The sequence below is a fragment of the Giraffa tippelskirchi genome, chromosome 4 (genome assembly GCF_054371585.1).
Source record: "Giraffa tippelskirchi isolate mGirTip1 chromosome 4, T2T-mGirTip1v1.2.pri, whole genome shotgun sequence".
NCBI classification, from domain to species: domain Eukaryota; kingdom Metazoa; phylum Chordata; class Mammalia; order Artiodactyla; family Giraffidae; genus Giraffa; species Giraffa tippelskirchi.
In genome coordinates, this window is record NC_137278.1 from 133,259,453 (window position 1) to 133,286,236 (window position 26,784).

Genomic DNA, 26,784 nt, shown 5'->3' on the forward strand with positions numbered 1-26,784 from the left:
AGGAAAAGTGTGTGTGTGTGTGTGTGTGTTAGTCTCTCAGTCTTGTCTGACTTTTTGTGACCCAATGGACTGCAGCCCACCAGACTCCTCTGTCCATAGAATTCTCCAGGCAAGATTACTAGAGTGGGTTGCCATTTCCTTCTCCAGGGGTTCTTCCTGACCCAGGGATCGAACCTGGGTCTCCTGCATTGCAAGTGGATTCTTTACCATCTGAGCCACCAGGGAAGCACTAAAGAAAAATAACAATTAGGAAGTATACATAATACTTCCATGGTTTTCATTTTGGTATATTTCCATTTATTCTTTGCCAAAATGTGATTTCACATAGCTTTTTCATATTATATATAGAATTCTTTATTCTGATTTTTTTCTTAAAATTAGTTACATAGGTATTCATGGAGTAAACAACTCATCATATTTTGATGACTGCATAAAATGTCATTATAAAGGTGGTCCATATTTTATTTACAATTAATCTATTGTTGAATAGCTTTTACTTTTTGTTATTGCAGACAATCCATAATGCAGGGTACAATGAGATGAAAGTCTTATTTCCAGAAGGGATTTAATCTGGCTATTGGTGATTGGGGTAGATGAGAGAAATGCACAGGGATACCCCAAAATCAGAGATAAGCTTCTCCTGACTAATTCAAAAGAGACTGCAAAGGAAAGATTTAGGGTGGGATTAGAGAGAGCCTTTCAGGGACAGTTTTTAAGTTAAAATAGCAGGGAGAGTTGGCCCTGGAGTTGCCAGGCTACTCAGGATGTTTGGAAAAGATCTGCAGGGACCTCTCCTGGACATGTGCCCCTTGATCACTCCTTTAATAAATCCCAGCTGCTCCTGATCCTCTTTAGGCATGTCACTCAGGGAGTTCCTAGAGATATCTTCCTAACTAACCTCCTGAGATTCATTTAGAGTAAAAGCAAAACTCAGTCTGGTCTTAATTGATATGAAGTAAAGCTGCCTGTTGGGATGTCCACACTTGGAACCTCTGGGGCTCTAAGTAAAAAATGCTAATGAGGCCCTGAGGGTCTCAGATTGATTCTACCTTCTCTTCCCCTTAAGCCTATTCCCACATACACTAAGGAAGAGGGGATGAGGGGCTTGGCCAAGGAACAGACTGTCTGGGAACCAAGTGCCTCCTCAGTATGTTCAACACTATTACTGGGTTTCTGCCCCCCAACCCTGCCCCCCAGGAGAAAAGTTTGCAAGTTCCAAGTAATTTCTGTTGGCCTTACTGGGGTGTGCTGGGAAATGCTCTGTATTATGATTCATTGGGGAAATAGCAAACTTTTTACTTGATATTATTAATACTAGAAAAATGTTAATCCATTATTTGTATCTTTCTTTGGTCTACTTCAGAAAGTGAAATGTGGCAAGCTCATGCCCTAGACAAAGAACTTTTGTAATGAGATTGGAAAACCTCCTTCCCAAAGATGATGAGTCACAAGGAAATTATTCAGTTACCTAATCTGGAGAAACTTTCCGCTCATCATTGGAGACTCAAATGTTCAGATGATTCCCTATCCTTTCATTCTAAACATATATTCAGTCTACTGTTCACCAAGCAAGGTGCTAAAATCATGGGAGATAGATGAATAAAATATAGTTTTTGCCTTAAGATAGGTAAAAATCTGACAGGAAAGAGTAGTCATTCAGTCACTTTAAGAGAGCATGTTATGTACCACAAATGAGGCACAAACAAAAATCAGATGTTCATGTCAATGTATGGCAAAAACCACTACAATATTGTAAAGTAATTAGCCCCCAACTAAAATAAATACATTTATTAAAAAAAAAAAATCAGGTGTTCATCCATGGGGCACTAGACTCAATCTCTTACTAGAGAGATAAGGAAAGGCCTCAAAAAAGATTGGGCATTTAACCTGGTCTAAAAAGTTTCAAATGTTCTTTCCTTTCTTTCCCCATGGCCACTGCACCAGATAACATCTTCATTATCTCATTTATTCATTAATACACTCACTTATTCAACATTTTTAAAATATTTAATCATTTATTTGGCTGTATCAGGTCTTAGTTGCAGCACACAGGATCTTTTTTAGTTGTGACATGCAGAATCTTGAGTCACAGCATATGGGATCTAGTTCCCTGACCAGGGATGGAACCCCGACCCCCTGCATTGGGAACACAGAGTCTTAGCCATTGGGCCACTGAGGAAGTCCCTCAACATTTTTTTAAAACCTATAAAGTACCAGGGTCAAGGCCAGGTGTGGGGATACAACAGTGAGCAAAACAGAAATGGTCCTTGTCTTCATTGTGCTTACACTCTAGCTGAGGAGATAAGTAAACCAACAAATAAGATTTATGATAGAATCAAACAAAGAGGTAGGTAGAGAATAGCAGGGGGATAAACTTTAGAGAGGGCTTCGCTGATAGCTCAGTTGGTAAAGAATCTGCCTGCAATGCAGGAGACCCTGGTTCAATTCCTGAGTTGGGAAGATCTTCTGGAGAAGGGATAGACTACCTACTCCGGTATTCTGGCCTGGAGAATCCCATGGACTGTATAGTCCATGGGGTTGCAGAGTCGGACACGACTGAGTGACTTTCACTTTCAAACTTTAGAGAGGAGGATCATAGAAGACCTATCTCAGAAAATGATACATAAACTAAGACTTAAGGGTTAATTATGAGCTAGTCATGGCAAAAATCAAGAAAAGAGCATTCTAGGGAGATTTAATAACATAATCAAAGGCAATGAAATGGGAAAGTGCTTGTAAAGTTGTTTTTTTTTTTTTCTGAAATAAGACTCATGGGGTTGGAACATAGTGAATAAAGAAGAAACTAGAATGAGATAAAATTGGAGAAATAAGCAGGAGAATAATACATGGCTTTCAATGCTATTAGGAGTTTAAATTTTATTCTAAGTGCATTAAAAAGTCATTTTTAAGTGAATGAAGAATACAAACTAATTTACATTTTAAGATCAGTCTTGCTGCAATGCAGTGAGGAAAATTGATAAGTAAAGGGTAAGAGAAAAAGTGAGAAGACCAATTAGAAGACTCTAGGATCCCAGGCAAGAGATGATGGTATCTTGGATATGAGTGGCAGAAGGAAAATGTGTGGATTCTGTGTGTAATTTGACAAAATATTCAACAGGATGTCCTGATGGAGTAGATATGAGGAGTGAGGAAAATGGGGGGAATGAAAGGAATTAGGTTTTTTGAGTAGCAGTTGCATAGATTGGTTTAATAGACTAGTTTCTATCTCCACAATAGGATAATCCCTATCCATTGTCATGTGACTGGACATTCCTAACCATTGAATCTGAACTTGACTATGTGACTTTCTTCAGCCTATAGAATGTAGGCAGAAGTGATAGTATACTATGAAACAACTACTCCACAAGACTCTTAAATTTGAAAAACAAATACAGGCTGAATAATAAAGTCCTTTCACTTCCCAAGGAAAAAAAAAGAAGTGGTAGTATGCTTAGTATCCTCGAGGTCATCTCATAGTTGCAAAGAGCTTTTTTTTGTCAGTTGTTTTAAGAAGAAAATAGAAATAATATCATTAAAATGTCCATACTACCCAAAGAAATCTACAGATTTAATACAATTTCTATCAAAATACCTATGACATTTTTTCATATAAGTAGAACAAAAAAGTCTTAAAATCCACAAGGAAACACAAAGGACCCCAAATTGCCAAAGCAGTCTTGAGGGAAAAAAGGACAAAGCAGATGTATAGCGCTCTCAGATTTCTGACTGTACTACAAAACTATAGTAATCAAAACAGCACTGTACTGGCACCAAAAAGGACACATAGATCAATAGAACAGAATAGAGAGTCCAGAAATAAACCCATGCACCTATGGTTAATTAATCTTTAACAAAGGAGACCAGAATATACAGTGGAGAAAAGATAGTCTCTTCAACAAGTGGTTCTAGAAAAACTGGACAGCAACATGTAAAAGAATAGAGATTAGAACATTTCCTCACACCGTATACAAAAATAAACTCTAAATTGTTTAAAGACCTAAATGTAAGCATGAAACCATAGAATTCCTAGAAGAGAACATATACAGAACACCTTCCAACATAAACCATAGCAATATTTTTGGATACGTCTCCTAAGGCAAAATAACTAAAAGCAAAAATAAACAAATGGACTAACTAAATTTTAAAGCTTTTGCACAGCAAAGCAGAGCATTAATAAAATGAAAAGATAGCCTACTGAATGGTAGAAAATATTTGCAAATGATAAGACCAATAAGGTGTCAATATCCAAACTTTGCATACAGCTGATACAACTCAATATCATAAAAATAATCCAACCAAAAAATGAACAGAAGACCTGAATAGACATTTTTCCATAGAAGACATACAGGTGGCTAACATGCCCATGAAAAGATGTTCAATATCACTAATTATTAGAGAAACGCAAATCAAAACCGCAGTGAGATATCACACCTTTCAGAATGGCTATCATCAAAAAGTCTACAAATAACTGCTGACAAGGATGTGGGGAAGGGGGAAACTTGTACACTGTTGGTGGGAATGTAACTCAATGCAACCACTATGGAAAATAGTATGGAGGTTTCTTAAAATCTAAAAATAGAACTAACATATAATCCAGCCATTCCTCCTGGGAATATATTCAGAAAAAATGAAAACACTAATTTGAAAAGATGCATGCAGCCCAATGTTTGTAGCAGCATTGTTTACAACAGCCACGATATGGAACCAATTTGTGTCTATCTTTCTGTTATTGATTCCTAATATAATTTTTTATGATCAAATAACATAATTTGAATGATTAAATTCTTTAAAATTCCTTATTTATTGCCCAGAATAAGGTGTATCTTGGTGAAATCTGCTTGTGCCTCTGGAAGGGATGTGTATATTGATATTGCTAGGTTTAGTGTTCTATAAATGTCACTTTGGTTAACATGAGTGATAGAGTTGTTGAGGTCTATTATATTTGGGGATTTGATGTACTTGTAGAATTGATTACTGAAACATTTCCAACTGTAATTGTGTATCTGTATTTTTCTCCTAGCTTTATTTACTTTTGCCTCATGTATTTTGGAGTTCTTTAACTAAGTTGTATTTGACATACAATATTTGTTTCAGATGTACAACAAAGTATGCAGATTCAATTTTTTTTAATTTATACATTATGAAATAATCACCACAATAAGTCCAGTTACCATACAACATTGTTACAATATTAATGACTCTGTTTCCTATGTGTACATTACAACCCCATAATTTATTTACTTTATAGCTGGAAGATTGTACCTTTACCTATTTTAGCCATCCCCACACCCACCTTTTTTCAGGTAACCATCAGTTTTTTCTCTTCATCTATGAGCCTGTTTCTGTTTTGTTTTGTTTGCTCATTACTTTTGATTTTTAAGATTCTACATATGAATGAAATTATACAGTACTTGTCTTTGTCTGACTTAATACCCTAAGGGGTTCCCCAGTGGCTCAGTGGGTAAAGAATTCATCTGCAGTGCAGGAGATGCAGGTTCAATCTCTGGATCAGAAAGATCCGCTGGAGAAAGAAATGGCAACCCACTCCAGTATTCTTGCCTGGGAAATACTATGGGCAGAGGAGCCTGGTAGGCTGCAGTCCATGGGGTTGCAAAAGAGTTGGACAGAACTTGCAACTAAAGAACAAATAACCTAAAGGTCCATCCCTGTGGATTTGATTTGTATTTCCCTGGTGATTAGTAATGTTGAGCATCTTTTTGTTTGCCATTTGTATGTCTTCTTTGGGAAAATGTCTATTCAGGTCCTCTGACCAATTTTTAAAAAATTTGTTTGGCTGCACCTGGTCTTAGTTGCAGCACGCAGGATCTTCACTGTGGCATGTGATGCAGGCTCTCAGTTGCAGCATGTGGAATCTAGTTCCCCGACCAGGGATTGAAACCGGGCCCCCTGCACTGGGATCACAGAGTGGACCACTAGGGAAGTCCCTGCCTAATTTTTTTACATTGTATGAATTATTTATGTATTTTGGATATCAACCATTTATCAGATATGTAGTTTACAAATATCTTCTTCCACTTGGTATCTTCTACTTTTTGTTTGTGGTTCTCTTCAGAGTACAAAAACATTTAGTTTGATGTAGCCCATTTGTTTATTTTAGCTTTTGTTTCCCTTGCCTAAAGAGATGTATCAAAAAAAAATATTAAGAACTATGTCAGAGAGTGCCATGCCTATGTTTTCTTCCAGGAGTTTTACAATTTCAGGTCTTACATTTAACTCTTTAATCTATTTTGAGTTTATTTTTATATATAGTATAAGAAAGTGGTCCAGTCTCATTCTTTTGCATGTAGCTGTCCAATTTTTCCAACACCCTTTATTAGAGACTGTCTTTTACTCATTGTATATTTTGGCCTCTTTTGCCAAAAATTAACTGACCATATAAGTGTAAATTTATTTCTGGGCTCTCTGTTCTGTTCCACTGAACTATGTGTTTCTTTCTGTGCCAGTACCATTCTGTTTTGATTATTTTATTTTTGTAGTATAGTTTCAAGTCTGGGAGTGTGGTGCCTCCAACTTGGTTCTTTTTTTTTTTTTATAAATTTATTTATTTTAGTTGGGGGCTAATTACTTTACAATATTGTAATAGTTTTTGCCATACATTGACATGAATCAGCCATGGGTTTACATGTGTTCCCCTTCCTGGACCCCCCACCCACCTCCCTCCCCATCCCATCCCTCTGGGTCATCCCATTGCCCCGGCCCTGAGCCCTTGTCTCATGCATCGAACATGGAATGGTGTTCTGTTTCACATATGATAATCTACATGTTTCAATGCTATTCTCCCAGAATGTCCCACCCTCACCTTCTCCCTCAGAGTCCATAAAATTGTTCTATGCATCTGTGTCTCTTATTCTGTCTCGCATATAGGGTTATTGTTACCATCTTTCAAATTCCATATATATGCATTAGTATACTGTATTGTTGTTTTTCTTTCTGGCTTACTTCACTCTGTATAATGGGCTCCAGTTTCATCCATCTCAGTAGAACCGATTCAAATGTATTTTTTTAATGGCTGAGTAATATTCCATTGTGTATATGTACCACAGCTTCCTTATCCATTCGTCTGCTGATGGACATCTAGGTTGCTTCCATGTCCTGGCTATTGTAAAGAGTGCTGCGATGAACATTGGGGTACATGCGTCTCTTTCAATTCTGGTTTCCTCAGTGTATATGCCCAGCAGTGGGATTGCTGGGTCATATGGCAGTTCTATTCCCAGTTTTTTAAGGAATCTCCACACTGTTCTCCATAGTGGCTGTACTAGTTTGCATTCCCACCAACAGTGTAAGAGGGTTCCCTTTTCTCCACACCCTCTCCAGCATTTATTGCTTGTAGACTTTTGGATAGCAGCCATTCTGACTGGTGTGAAATGATACCTCATTGTGGTTTTGATTTGCATTTCTCTAATAATGAGTGATGTTGAGCATCTTTTCATGTGTTTGTTAGCCATCTGTATGTCTTCTTTGGAGAAATGTCTGTTTAGTTCTTTGGCCCATTTTTTGATTGGGTCGTTTATTTTTCTGGAATTCAGCTGCAGAAGTTGCTTGTATATTTTTGAGATTAATTGTTTGTTTGTCTGTTGCTTCGTTTGCTATTATTTTCTCCCATTCTGAAGGCTGTCTTTTCACCTTGCTTATAGTTTCCTTTGTTGGTTCTTATTTCTCAATATTGCTTTGGCTTTTGTAGTCCCACACAAAATTTAGGATTATTTTTTTTCTAGTTCTGTGAAAATTTCCATTGGTATTTCGATAGGAATTGTATTGAATCTGTAGATTACTCTGAGTAGTGTGGACATTTTAATGATATTGATATTGATTCTTCTAATTCATGAGCACAGTATATCTTTTCACCTGTATGTTTTCAGTTTCTTTCCTCAGTGTCTTATAGTTTTCAGAGTGCAGGTCATTCATATTCCTAAGTAATTTATTCCTTTGATGCAGTTTTAAATGAAACTTCTTTCTTTATTGCTTTTTCTAGTAGTTTATTATTAGTGTACAAAAATGCAGCAGATTTCTGTATATTAACTTTGTATCCTGCAATGATTGGTTCTAATCATTTTTGGTAGAGTCTTTGGGATTTTATATATTTAGTATCATGTAATCTGCAAATTTACATGGGGCTTCCCTGGTGGCTCAGCGGTAAAAGAATCTGCCTGCGATGCAGGAGACCCGGGTTCAATCCCTGGGTCGGGAAGATCCCCTGGAGAAGAAAATGGCAACCCACTCTAGTATTCTTGCCCGGAGAATTCCATGGATGAGGATCCTGGAAGGCTATAGTCCATGGGGTCACAAAGAGTCAGACACGACTGAGTGCCTAACACACACACAGACACACACACACACACAATCAGCAAATAGTGACAGTTTTTACATCTTCCTTTCCAATTTGAATGAATTTTATGAGTTTTCTTGCCTAATTGCTCTGGATAGAATTTCCAATACAATGTTGAATAAAAGTGGTAAAAATAGGCATCCTTGTCTTGTTCCTGATCTTAGAGAACTGAGTATGATATTAACTGTGGGTATTGTATTGAGATATGTTCCCTCGATAGCCACTTTGTTAAGACTTTTTATCATAAATGAATGTGAATTTTGTCAAATGCTTTTTTTGCCACTAATACAGCCACTATGGAGAACAGTGTGGAGATTCCTTAAAAAACTGGAAATAGAACTGCCATACAACCCAGAAATCCCACTGCTGGGCATACATATGGAGGAACCAGAATTGAAGAGACACATGACCCCACTGTTCATTGCAGCACTGTTTACAATGGCTAGGACATGGAAGCAACCTAGATGTCCATCAGCAGATGAATGGATAAGGAAGTTGTGGTACATATACACAATGGAATATTATGAAGTCACTCAGTCATGTCCTACTCTTTGCAACCCCATGGGCTGTGGCCCACCAGGCTCCTCAGTCCATTGGATTCTCCAGGCATGAATACTGGAGTGGGTTGCCATTTCCTTCTCCAGGGGATCTTCCCAACCCAGGGATCGAACCTGGGTCTCCCACATTGTAGGCAGATGCTTTACCGTCTGAGCTACCAGGGAAGCCTAATGGAATATTACTCAGCTATAAGAAAGAACACATTTGAGTCAGTTCTAATGAGGTGGATGAAACTGGAGCCTCTTATACAGAGTGAAGTAAGTCAGAAAGAGAAACACCAATACAGTATATTAATGCATATATATGGAACTTAGAAAGATGATAATGATGACCCTATGTGCAAGACAGCATAAGAGACACAGATGTAAAGAACAGACTTTTGGAGTCTGTGGGAGAAGGTAAGGGTGGGATGATTTGAAGGAATAGCACTGAAGTGTGTATATTGCCATATGTAAAATAGATGACCAGTCCAAGTTCAATGCATGAAGCAGGGCACTCAAAGCTGGTGCTCTGGGACAATCCAGAGGGGTGGGGTGGAGAGGCAGGTGGGAGGGGTGTTCAGGATGAGGGGACACATGTACACCCATGACTGATTCATGTCGATGTATGGCAAAAACCACCACTATATTGTAAAGTAATTAGTCTCCAATTAAAATAAGTAAATTAATTTAAATTTAAAAAGAAGATGATCATATGATTTTTATCCTTCATTTTGTTAATGTATCACATTGGTCAATTTATGGATGTAAAATCATCCTTGCATCCCTGAAATGAATCCCATTTGCTCAAGATTATGATTTATAATGTTAACTTCAGTTTTCTAATATTTTGTTGAGAATTTCCACATCTATGTTCATCAAGGTTTTGGGCTGGTAATGTTATTTTGCATTGTCCTTGTCTGGTTATGTAATCCTTTCCATAAAATGAGTTTGAATATATTCCTTCTTCAATTTTTTGGAATAATTTGAGAATAATAGGTATTAAATCTTCTTTATATGTTTTGTAGAATTCACCTGTAAAGTACTCTGGACCTGGGATTATGAGATGCGAGGTTTTTTTTTATTATTATTACTGATTTAATTTCATTGCCAGTAATTGGTCTATTCAACTTTTCCATTTTTTATGACTCAGCCTGGAGAGATTATATGATTCTAGGAATTTATTCATTTCTTCCAGGCTAATTTATTGACATTTAATTGTTCATAGTATTCTCTGATAATCTGTAGTATTTCTGTAGTACCAGTTGTAATTTCTCCTTTTTGATTTCTGGTTTTATTTATTTGGGCTGTCTTTTTATCTTTGTAAGTCTGGCTAAAGGCTTTGCTTGTTTGTTTATTTATATTTTCAAAGAATCAGCTGTTAGTTTCATTGATTTTTTTTTAAGTTTCTTTTTTATTTATTCCCACTTTGACATTTATTATTTCCTCCTATCAATTTTGGTCTTTGCGTGTTCTTTTTCTAGTTTTTTTAAATGTACACTTAGATTTTTATTTGAGAATTTTTGCTTTCTTGTGGTAGGTCTGTGTAGTCACTATAAACTTCTTAAAACTGCTTTTGCTGTGTCCTGTCAGTTCAGTTCAGTTCAGTTCAGTCGCTCAGTCATATCCGACTCTTTGCTACCCCATGGACCGCAGCACACCAGGCCTCCGTGTCCAACACCAACTCCCGGAGTTTACCCAAACTCATGTCCATTGAGTCGGTGATGCCATCCAACCATCTCATCCTCTGTCGTCCCCTTCTCTGCTTGTCTTCAATCTTTCCCAGCATCAGGGTCTTTTCCAATGAGTCAGTTCTTCTCATCAGGTGGCCAAAATATTGGAGTTTCAGCTTCAACATCAGTCCTTCCAATGAACACTCAGGATTGATCTCCTTTAGGATGGACTGGTTGGATTTCCTTGCAGTCCAAGGGACTCTCAAGAGTCTTCTCCAACACCATAGTTCAAAAGCACCAATTCTTCAACGCTCAGCTTTCTTTATAGTCCAACTCTCACATCCATACATGACCACTGGAAAAACCATAGCCTTGACTAGATGGACCTTTGTTGGCAAAGTAATGTCTCTGCTTTTTAATATGCTATCTAGGTTGGTCATAACTTTCCTTCCAAGGAGTAAGTGTCTTTTAATTTCATGGCTGCTGTCACCATCTGCGGTGATGTTGGAGCCCAAAAAAATAAAGTCTGCCACTGTTTCCACTGTTTCCCCATCTATTTGCCATGAAGTGATGGAACCTGATGCCATGATCTTAGTTTTCTGAATATTGAGCTTTAAGCCAACTTTTTCACTCTCCTCTTTCACTTTCATCAAGAGGCTCTTTAGTTCTTCTTCATTTTTTGCCATAAGGGTGGCGTCATCTGCATATCTGAGGTTATTGATATTTCTCCCGGCAATCTTGATTCCAGCTTGTGCTTCATCCACCCCAGCATTTCTCATGATGTACTCTGCATATAAGTTAAATAAGCAGGGTGACAATATACAGCCTTGATGTACTCCTTAGATTTTAGAAATTTCATTTGTCTTGAGGTATTTTCTCATTTCCTCTTCGATGTCTTCATTTACCCACTGATTGTTTAGTAGTATGTTGTTTTGTCTCCACATGTTCTTTCCCCATTTTTCTTCCTGTAATTGATTCCTAGTTTTATATCATTGTGGTTAGAAATATATGCTTGGTATAATTTCTATCTTTTAAATTTGTTGAGACTTGTTTTGTGGCTGAGCATTTTGATCTATCCTGGAGAATGTGTCTTCTGTTATTTTTAGATGGAATGTTCTGAAAGTATCTATTAAGTGCAACTGGTCTAATATGTCATTTAAGGCCAGTGATTCCTTATTGGTATTCTGTTGGGTTGATCTGTCTGTTGATGTAAGGGGTGTTAAAAGTTCCCTCCTATTATTGTATTATTGTCAATTTCTCCCTTTGCAACTATTAATATTTGCTTTATATATTTAGGTGCCTCTTTATTAGGTACATGTATGTTAGCAAATGTTATATCCTCTTCTTGTATTAATTCCTTTCTCATTATATAATGCCTTTATTTATCTTTTATTGTAGACTTTTAATGTTTGTTTTACACTGGAGCATATTAACAATTTTCTGTTAGCTTCTGGTGTACAGCAAAGTGATTCAGATATACATATACATGTATCTATTCTTTTCAAATTCTTTTTTCATTTAGGTTATTACAGAATATTGAGCAGAGTTTCCTGTGCTATACAGTAGGTCCTTGTTGGTTATTTATTTTAAATATAGTAGTGTGTACATGTCAATCCCAAACTACACTTTGTTTTAAAGTCTATTTTGTCTGATACCAGTAACTACTTCTACCCCAGCTTTCTTGTCATTGCCATTCACATGATTTATCTTTTCCATCCCCTCACTTGCAGCCGGTGTACACCTAGCTCTGAATTGAATTTCTTTTAAGCATCAGATAGAAAGGCCTTGTTTTTGTGTATTACCATATGTGAAACAGATCCCCAGCCCAGGTTCAATGGATGAGACAGGGCACTCAGGGCCGGTGCACTGGGATGACCCTGAGGGATGGGATGGGGAGGGAGGTAGGAGGGGGGTTCAGGATGGGGAACACATGTACACCCATGGCTGATTCATGTCAATGTATGGCAAAACCCACTACAATACTGTAAAGTAATTAGCCTCCAATTAAAATAAATAAAGTAATTAAAAAGAAAAGGCCTTGTTTTCTTTTCCAATCAGCCACCCTATGATCAGAGGATTTAGTCCAGTTGATATTTAATTTTTGATAGTTATGTAGTTATTGCCATTTTGTACTTCTTTTCCAGATATTTTCATAGTTCTTCTCTGTTCTATTCTGTTCTGTTAGTTTCTTCCCTTGTGGTTTGATGATTTTCTTCAGTGGTATGTTTATGTTCTTTTCTCTCTAGTTTTCTGTATATTTATTGTAGATTTATAGTTACAATGGGATTCATATATGTTGACCTATAACTATATCTACTTGTTTTGAACTGGTAGTCATTTAAGTTCAAGCCCATTTGAGAAGACTAACATTTTTTACTTCCCTCACCCACATTGTGTGCTTTTTTGTCATATCTTACATCTTCATGTTTACCCCTTAACTATTTCTTGTAGTTATAGTTGGTTTTATAATTTTTGTCTTTTAATCTTAGTACTACAACTTTTACTATATATTGGCCTTTACTAGTAGGGGTTTTCTTTTCCTATTGTTGTTGTTTAGTGACAAAGTCACATCCAAATCTTTTGCAACCCCATGGGCAGTAGCCCACCAGGCTGCTCTGCCCATGGGATTTCCCAGTCAAGAATACTGGAGTGGGTTGCCATTTCCTTCTTCAGGGGATCTTCCTGGAGATCTTCTGGATCCTTCCTGACCCAAGGATCAAATGTCTCCTGCATTGGTAGGCAAATTCTTTACCACTGAGCTACCTGGGAAGCCCAGAGAATGAGCTACTGGGCTAATAATTAATAAAGACCTGGGACGGCAGGTGAAGAGCAGCTGAGAAGCATAGTCATGGGATAAGAAAAAAGGCAACACTGTTCATTTCTTCATTTTTCCTCTGGACAGGACCTCTACATAGGAGGTATGAATGAAGTTATAGAGCTGCCTGGCACTCACTGCATTACCCAGCATGCTTGCCAGCTTGTTGAGGGGCAGGCTTGCTAATTTGGCAATGTTCTTAATGTGGCTCATCAAGGAGCAACAGTTTTTGGCGTTTACCCCTGGAATTTTTAACAAGAAGTCCTGGGGACCAGAATTATACTTCTCTGTCTCAGAGAAGGTCTCAAAATCAGCAGCCATAATCATGGCCATCACAGCATCTGGTTGGGACTTGTTCTGATTCAGCTCCTCAAACAACTGGTGGGGGCAGGGGAGGTGTGCAGAGGATAGGGAGCGAGGGAAGTGCAGCATGAGGAGGGTGAGCTTGAAGTTGATGTACATTGCCAGAGATCTCCTGATGGAAGACACCTCGGGACATGAGAGAGAAAGGCTTAGTGGGGTCCAACTCGATCAAAAGTACCTGCTGCTTGTAGTAGCAGATGTACTGGCTGTAGAGGCAGCAGTTGTTCAAAAAGCCAATCAGATCACTGATGCTCTTGCACTCCTTGCACATTTCCCGTCTCAGGATGTAGTCTCTGACCTCCAGGTCACTGGCTTGATGTCACTGCCCTGACAGTGGATCAAAGATGGGAGTTCATGTCAAAACTCCTGCATATCCACAACAATACTCTGCTGGGTACCATTCTGCTTCTGGCCACCAGCTTTGCACAGGTCCGGTGGGAGCACCAGCAAACACACAGCCTCTCATGAGGTCGAGATTTGCTTTTGGTTGCAGCCTTTACTTTTCCACTTACAGAAGACCCTTCAACATATCTTGTAAGGTTGGTTCAGTATTGAACTCCTGGTATTTTGTTCTCTGAGAATTTCTTTATCTTGCCTTCAGTTATTAATGATAACATGGGTAGAGTATCTTAAGGTGCAGGTTTTTCTCTCTCAGCACTTTAAATATATAATGCACTGCTTTCAAGCCTGCAAAGATTCTGCAGAAAAATCAGCTAATAGTTTTATGGGGATTCTCTTGAATATGACCCATTGTCTTTATCTTGCTGCCTTTAGAATTCTTTCTTTAACTTTTATAATTTTAATTATGATATGTCTTGGTGTGAGTCTGTTTGAGTTCATTTTCTTTGATACTCTCTGTGCATTCTGCACTTGATATCTGTTTCAGCCATCATTTCACCAAATACATTTTCAACCCTCTTCTCTCTTCTTTTCCTGAGACCTCTATAATGTAAATGTAAGTATGCTTGATGTTGTCCCAGAAGCCTCCATTAAACTGTTCTCTTTTTTGTTCATCAGTTTTCTTTTTGCTGCTCTGAAAAGAGCAGACTGAGAGCAACAAGGGAATCAAAGGAATTGTAGATGATAGTTGTGGGGAAATAGCAATTAGCCAAGATGGTGTCAATCAGGCTCTCTCACCCCACTTCCTCTTGCTCATGCCCCACATCCTATAAACAATGACTTTGCATGGTTATATAACAGCTGAAATAACTTATAGCACTGTACATGCACATCAGGATATACTCACTTGGCCACAGGCCACTTTTGTTCTATAAATCTATGTAATCCCCACCTGAGAACCCCTGTTGCTGCTGCTGCACCAGTCAGGAGAGAATAAACATGTTTGTAGTTCCTACAGCCCCTTGCATTTTCTTCCAGCTTCCCTGCTTTTTTTACTTAAAAAAAAAAAAAAAGGCAATGGGTGGGAGAACTATGCTGTGAAGTATGTGACACCATCACTCTATGGTGGCCTCAAAATTCTCCAAGAAAGTTGCTCCTCCAAAAACAAGAACTAAATTATAAGTCTAATCCATATGGAAGAAGTATAGTGCTTGGAAGTTATCACTCTTAGCCTCATTAATGAAGGGGAAAAAAAGACAGGGTGAACAAACTGAAACCAATAACACTTCTTAAGCTATCAGAAAGTTGAAGTCACAGGGCAAACCACCACCCCAAAACCAGGAGACAGGTGAACACAGAGAATCACAGCTTCCTTAAGAGCAGAAGCTGCAGCTAGAGCCTCGTCGGGACACTTGAAGGAAAATTGACCAGTTACAGGAGACTGAGCATGTGCTAACTTAAGAAATCAAGACTCCTGGAGGCTCACCCCTAGGGGATTCCTCATAGTGTCATGAGGTTTACTTCCAGCATCCCCACCAGATTCTCTTGGTGAACATCAGGAAAAAAACAAAAAAAACAAAAAAACACCCTTATGCTTCAGCAGTGAGAAGGGAAAATAATTATCCTTTGATAACACCAGAGAGCTCTGTTCTCCTTAACAGCCAGCTCTCGAGGAAAACTATCTTTAAGAACCTAACCAACCTGGGGAAGGATCCAAGAAAAAGAAAATCTGAGAAGTACTTGTAAAAGTGTGCAAGGACAAAAGGTCACTAGAAGACTGAGACTTAAACATAGGACGATAGCAAGCTTCCACTCCCTCAACCCTTACCACCACATCAATAGAGCTGGAGGATTTCAAGGATTACTGCTGAAAAACCAGCAGCCCTCAGTCCCTATTTAGGAAGTCAGCTCTAAGAAAACAAAAAGACAATAGAGGAGACAAAAACGGGCACTAAGGTAAATTTTAACCACTGACGCCATAGCGACAGCAAACATTAAACATTGCCTAACACCTAGTAAGATCAACATAAAACCGCCACTAGGCCCTATTTACTTCAGTTCCTTTTATCTGATACCTTGTATCTGGTCTTCAACAATAGAATTGATAATAATAAAAATTCAAAAATTTTACAAAACCAAAAATAGTGACAAAAATACATACAATTTTGTGAGATGCAGCTATTTTCTTTTATTAGGGAAAAAATAAAACTTAAAAAGTAATAAACTACCAATTTAATCACAGAATAATAGACTATGCAAGGAAAGAATAAAGAAAATGCATGTAATAAATTGAATCAACTGCATCCAAAGATTGATTAAATTAATAGAGTTAGAAGAAATTGTTCATTTGACAGGGCTGTGACATGACTGATCAAAAATAAACTTAAACCATACTAAGAATGAAAGGAGCACATGATTACAGATGTTGCAAGCTAAATTACAAAAGGACCCTCTGTTTCTGATATTGATGTACCAGGTATTTAGACCAACAATCTTACTAAGAACAACCAGAAGTTAGACACTTATTTTAAAATAACGTCTACTTGAAGGTATTAATGTCCTAAAATATCTGTGAAGAATTTCTAGGCCAAGATCCAGGAATACTTCATCTGTATTTACAGATTTAAAATGGCGGATAACATTGATAGAGTTAACAACTCTTAGCCCAAATGACTCTTGACGTCATACCACTTTTGGACAGCTCTGTTTTTGGTATCATTAGGGTGGAATTATGTCAATAAAGTGCTGTAGACAGAAGTTATAGAGAAGTAAGGAGACAGGTAATCTTCCTTCTTAGCCTGTCGATTAATAATACAGAAGTAGGTGCTTTTAAAGAGCTTGACAAGTTCGCTTCTTTTTCAGGAGTTTTTGACTGGATATTTGAAGGATCTTCAAAAATCTTTACTGCAGAGGTCACTTTGCTGAAGTTTAGCTGGTGCCTTAAAAACTGTGCTCTCCCCCAAACTCACTGATGTTACAAAAATGCCCCAATTGTATTAGATTTTGTAAGACCCAGACTTGGAGATGGTGGTGGGGTATATGTTATAGGGTGGGGCCAGTGTGGGGGTTGGTGGAGGATATCCCACACATTTAGAATGAGTCAGGACACAAGCAGCATAAACTTCAACTTTCCAAGAATCCAAGCAGTGGAAGAATAGACAGAAGAACTGTGGAGTGAGAGAATTACTAAAGTTTCTTGAATTTTGCAGAATCTAATTAAGTAACAGGAAGCATTTTGGAAGAACAGTGGATGAATCAGGGGAAAGAAGGTTATTACAGATTTGAATAATGGAATTATGATAATGAAGAGGTGAAGAAGGAAACGTCAACCCACTCCAGTATTCTTGCCTGGGAAATCCCATGGACAGAGGAGCCTGGTGGGCTACATGGGGTCACAAAAGATTTGGACACAACTTAGCAACTAAACAGCAACAACAATGAAGAGGTAGAAGATGGAGGTTAGAATGTTGAAAGAAAGTGAAAGTGAAAGTCACTCAGTCATGTCCGACTCTTTGCACCACCATGGACTGTCCATGGAATTCTCCAGGCCAGAACACTGGAGTGGGTAGCCTTTCCCTTCTCCAGGTGATCTTCCCATCCCAGGTCTCCTATATTACAGGTGGATTCTTTACTAGCTGAGCCACAAGGGAAGCCCGGTTAAAATGTTATCAGGTAGTTAAAAGCTCCATCAGGGAGAGCTTTAACTACCTGTTTACCACCCTGTCAGCAGCATTTAATAAAATATTCGCATAGGTAGTCAACCAATAGTTATTGTGTTAAACACAGTATAATGATATGAAAAAATTGAATTGGGAGCACATGAACCTAAGTCATCAGAAATTCTAACTAGAAAATTAATTCAAAATAAAATTGGGAAATAAGTGGTCAAAGTTAAAAGGTTCCCAGATTTGAAGCTGAGGACACAGGGGTAATGAGACTTCCCAGGCCCTCTTAAATATCAACTCATCTAGCAAATGGTACAGAAATTTCCAGGGAAAATCTGAAATTATTCTAGACCTTCCAGGCCACTTCCCATGGACATAGCCTCACAAGGGAGCCTTGGAATGGACTGGTATGGTGGTACCCCCAGGGATCCAGTTAAAATGGTAAGACTTCAAGATAAGATAGTTGGCCTTATTACATTTGGCTCCCAACAGTAACCAGGTTGAAGCTCCTGCCTACCTCTGTGTGTTTGTGTATATGTCTGTAAATGTGTGTGTGTGTGTCCAAGGAGCCCATACTCCCTACCCTATAAATAAGAAGCTGGTTTGCAGCAGAACTCACTAGATCCTCACTCTGTGCCTGTGGATCCCTCCTCTGGGCCTGATCAGCAGAGCCGATGTCATCACCAGGGTGTGCCGAAGTCAAGGGAGAAGGTCAGTGAATCTGCTCACTTCTTCAGTGAAAGCTGACCCTGACTCTGTTTATTCATCAAAGACAAACAGCTCTGACTCCCTCAGTGACCACCTGTGTTAAACCAAAATTCTGCACACAGTGACCATGGGGGAGATGTCACAGATCTTGACTCCATTAACATCCACCCTGATCCATGTCTCTCCTCTTTAGATGTCTTAACTCTGTTTCTACTTTTCCATCACTCTGCAGCTAGACTGTTCTCTGGATCTCTCCTTCAAATTTCTATCAGGCTCTCAGAAACTGCCCACTTGCCCTCCTTGCTCTGCTGAGGGGCAAATGGCTTGGATATGGCAGATGGGGTCAGTCTGATTGGCAAAGGCCTGACTCCATTGTTGCAGAGAGGGTTATAATCCAGAAGGTCAATCTCTCATGCCCTAGAGAGGGCAGACTCCAAGTACCCGGCTATTTAGTTCTGATTCTACATCATCATGTAAACATGTCCAGCCTGCCTAGTTAGCCTCTCACTCTCTTTTCCACATTTGGCTTTTCTTTTTCTCTTCTGTATGTGGGTGTGCAACACACTCCCTGTACAGGGTGGAGTTGGTTCTTAGTGTCTGTGTATGTTAATGTGCTTCTCTGTATTCCTCCCCGAAAAGCCTGGGCATTCATCACATTTGAACATATAAATCATCTTATCACATGTTCACACTCTTTTCCTATCTCCAGTTTAGTCTCTCTAATTCTCTCTTTGGCTTTAACACTTTTCTTTATTATTTGTTTGGTGAGGGTGGGATCTCCTCTGTGTTTAAGATTACTTTTACTCATGCATTTATGCCTCTCAGCCTTACTCTTTATGTTTATGCATGTTAGTATTTTCTGTTTATTTGGCATTTTTCTGTCTTATTCCCTGGAGAGAGAGAGGCTTAGAAGTGACTCAAGGATGATGCTCTTTTAGAGGTTGTAATGCAGAGTCGCAGTCCATATTTTTGCAGTACTTCTGGGAGCCAGATGAAGAGAAGTAGGACTTAAATATATCAGGGAAAAAACTGAGTTAGATGAAAAGGCCCTCCTAACAGGGAAGAACCATTAGGATGGATCATAAAGCGTGGATGAGAGCCTCTCCTCTCTCCAGGTTTCTGCAGGGCCAGTTTGGCTACCTCTTGGGAAGCTAGCTAAGTGTTTACAGTATTCCTTTTATATGTGAAGTGAAATCATAGGGACAGGGAGAGAAAACAGAGCTCACTACTAATGTTTATTTGTTCAATCTATGCTGGCCACTAATTATATATTATTAGTTAATTTTCATTTTGTAAGAGAAAAAAACTTGAGAATCAACTAGCCAACTCCACACAATAGTAAGTGACAGTGCTAAGGTTGAATTTCAGGTATGCCTGCCTTCAAAGTCTCTGTACCTTGCCACCTGACTTACTGTTTCCCTCTACAGTGATGAGACCAGGTTCCAGGCATGGTTTTTTATTCTCGAAATATGTAACTGTTCACCTCTTAAAATCATTTATTTCTTAGTCCAGGAATCGCCCTGGGTTTCAGCCTTTTTCTTTCATCCTATTGGTACACATTTCTGTTCTCTGTCTCTGTTTCTGTCTCTCTGTCTCTCATTCCCCTCACTTTTTCTCTCTCTTTATTCTTTTTTCTAAGATTTTAGTCATTGAAATTTTTTCATGCATTTTAAATTGCAAAATAGCTCAGGTTAACCAATGCCATGGAATAGCTGAAGTTATCCAATCCATTGATGTTCAATAATTCTCCTTGATTACTAAGTTCTTCTCTCAGTTTCATATTCATTCGCCTTTGGACATATACAAAGAACTTGAATATTCAGATCAAGATCATTATGGATACTTTTACATATCATTTCCTGTCTTGTTTCCTTGGTTACCTAGTTGTTTAAGTCTCTATATTGAAAGTAACTGTGAGAAGGGACAGGAGAAAGAAGTCTAGTTCCATTATGGCTCCTAATAGAATAGTAAATTCACTTTAGGACTCAGCTGGAGGATGAATAGGGATGATAGAAGCAGATCAAGTCTCAAGAGATGGAAGGAGGTACAATATGGAGTTAAAACCTCATCTATAAAATGAAATTGAGGTTATTTTCAGCATTTCCATTATTTATGGTGTCTCCCATTAGTGCTGATCAACAGAAAGGGTCTTCTGGGAGAGCTGGTGACTTATGTTTACCTTTTGGATGTTACAGGGATCTAAGTCATCACAGGCATCTGAAATGCCCAGCCATGGCATATTTATAACACCGGTCCAGGCCAGGCCATCATCAAAGGATTCAGGTACTTCAGAGTTCCTGTTTTAGAAAGATATAGATAAATTGAAGTAGATTCAGTAGCAAGGAGGAGGATGAAGCAAAAAGAAAGCAGAAGACTGAGAATGACAAGAGAATTTAGAACATTTCTACAATTTACACAAATGGATGAATCTCTGTTGCAAGCCAATTATTGGCAAGGCCCTATGAAGAGCAAAGTGTCCATCTTGCTAAGAAAAGGGAAATGGGAAGAAACTTAAAATAGAAAAGAGGGGGGAAAACAGGTAGGCCTATAGAACACTTCTGAAGTATTTTCTAATACACTGGCATGACTGCTAAGTTGTAACTGAGATGGCACCAGAGGCCTCCAGGGACTCTCACTAATGATTAATTGTCCTTCTGTAAAAGCCATCTATCTACATGTGTCCTCAAAATACCTTTCCAGCCATGGACCCATATACTTTTGTCTACATGACTTTGTCAGGTAATACATGGCAAAATTTTATTTCCTATGGTCTGCCAATTTTATTCCTAATTTCTTCAAAGTTCACGTAGGTGTGTTAGTGAAAATCATTGAGTTCCAGAATTATATCTCACATGTTAAAATCTTTTAAAATGCCATAGTTCCAAGGCATTCTGAATAATATGTGAAACCAGCAAGAAAACAATTATTCTTTTCTGACCATTTAAGGATTTGATAAAGGCCTGGCCCTTACCAAATCACAGGCTCCATGCAATAGGATGAAGGGTCAGAGAGGCCTGCAGTACAGGAGCTGTACTCTTACAAGGTTTTTCTAGTTTCTCTCCTTTTTTGTGCCCAGGGAACAGACCCACTATAATTTCCTCTCCTTCTGACATCCCTGCTATGAGATACCACCCAACTGGGTACAACTATTTGGTTCTCTCCCTATACAGATGGGCAGTAAAATCTTCCAAACAACCCGACAATTGTGCATTCCTTCTGATCTCTAGTTGTGGATGAAGAGGGGGGTCCTCACTAATATTCGATATAGATTTCAGTTGCCCTTCTTTCTTAAGAGGGCTGATTCAGGGCTCATCCCTCATGGATTTCTGACTTGTCATCATGTCTGTATTTTTTAATGATAAATGGCCCTATTTTTCTTTTTTAAGTCTAATTTCTAATTTATGTTAGTTTTACTATTTAGTAAAAAGGTATATGTTCTCTCATTCTTGTTATCAAAGAGAAATTGATTGGCCACTTTAGGGTGAACTACACATTCTCTGAGCTGGAATCAGGAGGGTAGATGCCTTTGCCTTCTTCCTGAAGGCTGCCTTTCATCTAATCTTATTTGATTAGGAGAATTTTCAGAGATGGAAGAGGGAATACAAGTCTTATAAATCTTAAGGGCTGGCTTTTAGTTCTCAGCCTTGAAATGCAAGGGAAATTTTCACTCAATCCTCAAATAAACCCCAATGAGTTCACATTTTTTATTGTATATAATTGATTTCAAAATTATTATGTATTGGCTATTATGGAATTTGGTACTTCCACCCTATTCATACATTGTCAAATTTGGAGCAGAAATTTTTATCTTCCCTAATAAAGATTGAACAGAAGTGCTTTTCATCTGTCTGTCCTTTATATAACAATAATGACACACCCCCTAATAATTCAGTTTACTATACGGACATCTTTTTATGGCTACTTTCTGCCTTTAAGTCTTCTCAAAGTTTAGGTATAATTTCAACTTTGTACATAATCTGAAATATTTTGGGCTTAACTTAGGTTCTCACTTAGGGACCATTTTTTCTGTTACAAAGATGCCTTTTTCCAAGAACATTTTTTAATATGTCAGTTCAGTTCAGTCGCTCAGTCATGTGCGACTCTCTGCGACCCCATGAATTGCAGCACGCCAGGCCTCTCTGTCCATCACCAACTCCCGGAGTCCACCCAAACCCATGTCCATCGAGTCGGTTATGCCATCCAACCATCTCATCCTCTGTCGTCCCCTTCTCCTTCCGCCCCCAATCCTACTCAGCATCAGGGTCTTTTCCAATGAGTCAACTCTTCGCATGAGGTGGTCAAAGTATTGGAGTTTCAGCTTCAACATCAGACCTTCCAATGAACACCCAGGATTGATCTCTTTTAGGATGGATTGATTGGATCTCCTTGCAGTCCAAGGGACTCTCAAGAGTCTTCTCCAACACCACAGTTCAAAAGCATCAATTCTTCGGCGCTCAGCTTTCTTCACCGCCCAACTCTCACATCCATACATGACCACTGGAAAAACCATAGCCTTGACTAGATGGACTTTTGTTGGCAAAGTAATGTCTCTGCTTTTAAATATGCTATCTAGGTTGGCCATAACCTTCCTTCCAAGGAGTAAGCGTCTTTTAATTTCATGGCTGCAATCACTATCAGCAGTGACTTTGGAGCCCAAAAAAATTAAGTCTGACACTGTTTCTACTGTTTCCCCATCTATTTCCCATGGAGTGATGGGACCAGATGTCATGATCTTAGTTTTCTGAACGTTGAGCTTTAAGCCAACTTTTTCACTCTCCTCTTTCACCTTCATCAAGAAGCTCTTTAGTTCTTCTTCACTTTCTGCCATAAGGGTGGTGTCATCCGCGTATCTGAGGTTATTGATATTTCTCCCGGCAATCTTGATTCCAGCTTGTGTTTCTTCCAGCCCAGCGTTTCTCATGATGTACTCTGCATATAAGTTAAATAAGCAGGGTGACAATATACAGCCTTGACGTACTCCTTTTCCTATTTGGAACCAGTCTGTTGTTCCATGTCCAGTTCTAACTGTTGCTTCCTGACCTGCACACAGGTTTCTCAAGAGACAGGTCAGATGGTCTGGTATTCCCATCTCTTTCAGAATTTTCCGCAGTTTATTGTGATCCACACAGTCAAAGGCTTTGGCATAGTCAATAAAGCAGAAATAGATGTTTTTCTGGAACTCTCTTGCTTTTTTGATGATCCAGCGGATATTGGCAATTTGATCTCTGGTTCCTCTGCCTTTTCTAAAACCAGCTTGAACATCTGGAAGTTCATGGTTCACGTACTGCTGAAGCCTGGCTTGGAGAATTTTGAGCATTACTTTACTAGCATGTGAGATGAGTGCAATTGTGCGGTAGTTTGAGCATTCTTTGGCATTGCCTTTCTTTGGGATTGGAACGAAGACTGACCTTTTCCAGTCCTGTGGCCACTGCTGAGTTTTCCAAATTTGCTGGCATATCGAGTGCAGCACTTTCACAGCATCACCTTTGAGGATTTGAAATAGCTCAACTGGAATTCCATCACCTCCACTAGCTTTGTACATAGTGATGCTTTCTAAGGCCCACTTGACTTCACATTCCAGGATGTCTGGCTCTAGGTGAGTGATCACACCATCATGATTATCTGGGTCGTGAAGATCTTTTTTGTACAGTTCTTCTGTGTATTCTTGCCACCTCTTCTTAATATCTTCTGCTTCTGTTAGGTCCATACCATTTCTGTCCTTTATCAAGCCTATCTTTGCGTGAAATGTTCCTTTGGTATCTCTAATTTTCTTGAAGAGATCTCTAGTCTTTCCCATTTTGTTGTTTTCCTCTATTTCTTTGCACTGATCGCTGAGGAAGGCTTTCTTATCTCTCCTTGCTATTCTTTGGAACTCTGCATTCAGATGGGAATATCTTTCCTTTTCTCCTTTGCTTTTCGCTTCTCTTCTCTTCCCAGCTATGTCAGTCATTAGCAAATATTTTTCTTACATCTGATATTTTTTTCTTGTGCACATTTTTCCCAAGTATTTTATTATTTCATTACTCTTCAGAGCCCCCAGTATTTTACTGACGCCCTATTAGAGCTCTTAATCACCTCATATTATATAATATTTAACTTGTAAAATATTACTGTCATCAACTATACTGTGTACTCTACCAGAATTTAATGAAAGTGAAAAGCGAAAGTGTTAGTCACTCAGTCATGTCCTACTCTTTGTGACTCCATGGACTGTAGCCTGCCAGGCTCCTCTGTCCATGGAATTCTCCAAGCAAGAATACTGGAGTGGGTAGCCATAGAGTACATAGCCATTCCCTTCTCCAGATGATCTTCCTGACCCAGGAATCAAACCTGGGTCTCCTGCATTGTGGGCAGATTCCTTACCATTTGAGCCACCAGGGAAGCCCAAAGTCATATCACTGCTTAAGTGCCCTTGTGGGACAGGAGGTTCCTTTAGCTACCATTTCTGGTTTTCCTAACCTTGAAAGAAATTGAAAACCACTGCTCGCCATAGCAATATTCCCCAGGATGGACCTTCTTAAGTGCCTTGAAACTCCATTTTAGTGTTGCTGTTGTTGTTGTTGTTTTCATTTCACCACCTCCTCCTGATTCCACTCCCAATAAAAAAAAAAAGACACATTAGTTATTTTTCCTAGGTAAGGTCTGGTTACTTATATGGTCAGAGAGACACTGCCTCCCTGGTGATTCAGAATGTCATTTTCTGAACCTATTTCATTAATAAGCTATTTAGTTACTCATTGCTCTCCCCGCCCCATCCCAACTCAGTTGTCTGTGTTCTTAGGTCAGTTTATTCTCTTTTATTTGTGATGGAAATATTGGAATATAGGTCTGGAAAAAATCAACAAGGAGGCTTCTCAGGTCGTATTACTATTTTAGGCCTTAGGCTACTGAGTGACTCAGAAAAACAAATAAAAGCTTAACATGTGGTCCACCTCAAACATGAGAGATAGGATATCTCCCACACAACTGTTGGGAACCAAAGTCCCAGCTATATCTATACATCTCAAAAGTTCATTGGTGCTAGAACTGGGTGTTCAACCATCGCTCAATCATTCTCAATCCATTCTCTCCCAAATTCCCTTCCCATCCAGGCTGTCATGTACCATTGAGCAGAGTCCCATGTGCTATACAGTATACCCTTGTTGGTTATCTATTTTAAATAGAACAGTGTGTACATGTCAATCCCAAACTACCTAATTGTCCTTCCCCCTCATCCTTTCCCCCAGCAACCATAAGTTCATCATAGGAGACACTTTTGAGGAAACAAACAATTCTGTGAGATAAAAGAGTATTTCATGTTCAGTTTAAAGAAGCGAAGCCTATGGGAATTTAATGACTTCAAATCTCTAAATCACAAGTTTTTTCAATTGTTGTGAGTTTCAGCTACCTTTTAGAAGTTGACTGAACTGTGAACTCACCAAGAAAAAAGGCTCTTACACACATAACTTTTCCTACAACATTTCAGACATGCATGGACACTATGAAACATATCTATCTAGTGGTCCATGAACCCTAGGAAAATGTATCTACCATAAAGATTTTTCACCTGTAAAAATGATGCATTTTTGCTTTGAGGTCATGAAATGATATATTTAATCCAAAAAATATTAAATTATAGTATACAAAAGAGGAACCATATTTCAAGCTGTGTAGGATTTAAAATTGCTAGAGGAACATTTTCTTTAAAGGAGCCTCATAGAGTCTGAAGTTCTTTCTAAGAGAAGAGTTTACATGATTTTAAATAAGGCTGGTGAGTCCCTCTTTACAACTTAAGTGAACCAACCTCATCCCTAAAAGAAACATACTCCACAGAAAAAATAAGCAATACAATGCTATATTATATTTTCTCTTCCTAGGTCATAGCATGGTAGGAAGGCAACAGTTACATTGTGGCTAAATGTTGCATTATTCAAAAGTGTCCTAGTCCTCTTCAGGAGATATGACAGGACTCAGAGTCTTATTTTACAATGAGACATTTTCCCATCAGTCTAGTCTACAGTAGCACACTTTGTTCATTGTGCTCCTGTGGTCAAGGAAAATAGACTTAACTCACCAGCACTGTTTTTTGAGAATTCAGTATATGTGTATCAGCAGAATTCTTCTCTCTCAGGATCTGCCAAACACCATTATGGCTCAGTATCTTTTGTTTTGGCCAAAGCTTTATCACACTTCTTTGTTTGTAATTTTATTTCCATATATGTGGTAATATTACAATAATAATCTATTGGGACTTGAGAAGGTCCAGGAAATAACACTACTCTTTCCCATCACTTCTGAATCAACTGAGAAATGAGTCTGCAAATTGAGGGTAAAATCCCAATTTTCTTTATAACAAAAT

General features: G+C 38.6%; 2 pseudogenes across 1 annotated transcript in view; one reads left to right on the forward strand and one right to left on the reverse strand.

The window, feature by feature from the left end:
* Window positions 1–26,784, forward strand: part of LOC145545177 (olfactory receptor 10AD1-like) — a 47,071-nt pseudogene that overhangs the window by 15,567 nt on the left and 4,720 nt on the right. The gene's annotated exons all lie outside the window — the stretch shown is intronic.
* Window positions 13,432–14,890, reverse strand: LOC145544557 (DNA repair endonuclease XPF-like; annotated as a pseudogene).